Genomic DNA, 3,466 nt, shown 5'->3' on the forward strand with positions numbered 1-3,466 from the left:
GTGGTTAATTTCAGCCAAAACGGACACTGAATGTGTTTTAGATTTCTGATTAACTCATACAGTAAAAATTGATAAGCAATGTCATAAGTTGAGCCAGTTTGAATCCAGTTGAGTGTTTTTTAATATTCATTTCATGACTTTTAATGCCCCGTAAACCCTGTACTAAGTCAGCTTTCTTCTGCGTTTGACCCATCGTTCTACCAGTGCCTCAGGGCAATCTGTCAGGCACAGGCGGCGACCGCAGTGCAGCGCCCTGAGACCAGACTCCAGATCCGGAGCCTGGATCTTGGTCAGGACTATCTGCCGGGAGGTTTTGATTCTACTCTGGATGTTTTAGGTCGATGGGGGAAACCGGACACGTTTACCCTGACAATTGGAGAACAGAAATGCCGTGTCTGGCCCGGGGATCAAACTCAGGACCCTCTTGTCGTGAGGGGACAGAGTGCTAGCCCTGCACCGAACAACAATTTGCAATTCAGGCAGGATTAGAAAGTTGGGAAGGTCATTTTACAAGAAAACCTGAAGTGACACTCTGGCCACTGATTGACCGAACTTCATGTTTAATCCAGCGTGTCTTTTACAGCACATTTGTTAATCATCAAGTTTTTTTTTTAGATCCATGGGAACCCTGAGTTACAACCCCTACTTCCTCAATCCACCTCCAAAACCAACGTTCAAGCTTCTCAATCTATTTCCATTTGAGCTGAAAACCAATGATCGCATCTCCTGCTATCTACTGATCGCTAATCTGTTTAGTTTACGAGAACAATATTCACACCAAAATAAAAGTCCAGCACATAAATAACAACAGGCCTCTAGCGATATATATGATTTCAAAATAAAGTTAGCGTACAGTCCTGAGTATTGGAAACGAATACACAACTCCAGGCACCATAGAAAACACATACATGAGATTATAAATGAGAAAGGGGAACTCGTGCTGCCTTTTTTAGGTCAAGTTAAGTGCTAAGTTTTGTTTATATTTGAAAGGGGAACTGATACTTTGTTGAGGAAATCATTTGACTAAGTGTGGGAACGGCATGAGAACAAAAAGTCCTTGAAATCATCTGGTTGCCTAATGTCGATTAAGAAAAAGCGCGTTCAGGAATGCAATACAACATTATGACTTTGCAAATCTCCTTCTTGTCAAGTTAAAAGGGAGGAATGTGAAAAAGGAATGTTAAAACAAGCTTCTTTTTTTTAAATAAATGATTCACCTGAGACTTTTATTCTGAAGGTGAAGCCTAAATGTTAAGCTTTGTGGTTATTAAAAGGAGCTATACCTGAGACTTTTATTGTGGAGGGGAAGCTTATTCAAGTGGAATGAAATATACAGAATTACAGCTTAAAATCAATCTCTCGTTTTATTGTGAATCATACTGTTTTATGGCTTGACACGGCCATTCAGCTAAGACTTTCGTAGTGAAAAGGAAATCCGTTATGAGGAATGTACAGTAATACTTGTACAGGGACTTAAGACGAGGATGGAGAAACACTACGGTCAAAATGGTACAGGATTTGTAAGTGGTACTTGGATATTGCTGGTAGAGCAGCTTTAGTTGGTCTAAACAAAGACCCCATTCATTGCACATGAATGTATTTGTACTGTTTTAAAAAATAAATCAATTGACATGGTAATTATTGTAATACTAAATTGAACAGTATTGTGAAATGTGGTCACGTAACAAAATGAATAGATATCATTAAACCAGTTTCTAACGGTTTTCCTACTCGGTCTTCCACTGCCTGACAAAACATAAGGTCACATGCTCTAATATTTTGTTGGACCGCCTTTAGCTTTGATTACATTTGCTGTGGCATTGTTTCATAAGCCTCTGCAATGTGAAAAGATCCAGTGATGAATTAATTTTCACCGAGATCTTGTATTGATGATGGGAGAGTGTGACCTCTGTGCAAAGCCTTCTTCAGATTCTCAGTCAGGTTAAGATCTGGACTCTGTGGCCAATCCATGTGTGAAAATGATGTTGTTTCACGCTCCCTGAACCACTCTTTGAATCCTGGAATATTTCATCTTGGAAAATGTCCGAACAAATCAGATTATTGATGGAATAATCTGATCAATCGGGATGTTCATGTAGGACTGATCTCATTCTTTGGGCTCATAGTGTTGCTGAATTAGACCCCAGATCAGAACAGTTACTTAATTAACCCCCACCTGAACGGACTATATTTCCTCCAGTTCGGCTTTACCCAAATGTAAAAGCTTATTGGAAAAAAATTTCAAAAAAGTGATGAAAATGTGACGAAAATACAGCAAAAGAAATGAAGACGTGACATGTGACAAAAAACGCGACTGAAAAGTGACCAAAAAGCAATGGAAAAAAAGACTTAAGATCAGTTTTGTAGGTCTTTCAAAGGGGCAATACTCCTATACTGCCTGCAGGCTGTAAGCTCTCCAATTAAGAAGCTTATAGATTTGGGTAAAGCTGAACTGGAGAAAATGTGCTCTGTTCAAGAGGCTAAGTCGAGGTGGTGACATTTTTTCTTTTGGTTAGGCAGTGAATTACATATTGCTTATTTTCTATCCTGGACTGTTCACATTGTAATTCTGTGGGGGGGGGGGGGGGGGGGGGGGGGGGTCTGAAAAGTTAGAGACCCGTGGTTCTCAGCTGGTGGGTGAATTTCATACTTTTTAATTTGTGTTACAGCTTGTTGTGAGGTGTTTAAAGTGGGCTACACCAGTGGAAAACAGCTGCATTAGACTGTACTTTATACAGTATTTACCGTTTTCCATGACTTCAGTGTCAAACGTTCAGTGCCTTCACTCTGCGGGCAACTTTAGTCGCAATATACAAGTACCAAATACAACCTGTGTGCTTTGTGTATCCCTTTAATCTAAAATCCTGAGTTAATTTACACATGTGCTGCCAACACCGGGGAAATTAATGCAAAAGCAAAAACTAGGAATGCAAAGTGCAATGTTTTAGAATTATATTTAACCAAATTTCATAGAACAGTCTACGCACTCATACATTGTGCTGTTTATTCAATGCTGCTGTCTGGCCCTATAATAATAATAATAATAATAAAATGCTGGTATAATAGAGAACGTTTCTATTGCTTTACTCTGTTAAAGTTTAATTTAAAGACGTTTAAAACTTGGCGTATTGCATAGAAAAACCCACAGAATACTCAAAATACTAGCCTTCATTCGAACAGGGACGACTAACACTCAGCCAGGAGTGGGTTTACGAATCCCCTTTTTTCTTTTTTTTTTTTTTAAATATCAATAACATTTTAACAACTATCATTAAATACTTTAGACAAACAAGCTGCGCTAAACCCGCAAATATGTACAGTTCAATCAAGAGGTGAAGATAGTCAAGTGTTTGGTAACTCGAGGTCAAAGAGATGATATATTCTTAGACATTTATCTTATTAGGAAGATCAATGCCCTTGTACGCTATCGACTTGCTAACCACGTGCTGTTGTTATAGGAAAATGT

Source organism: Gobius niger, assembly GCF_951799975.1.
Source record: "Gobius niger genome assembly, chromosome: 9".
NCBI lineage: Eukaryota > Metazoa > Chordata > Actinopteri > Gobiiformes > Gobiidae > Gobius > Gobius niger.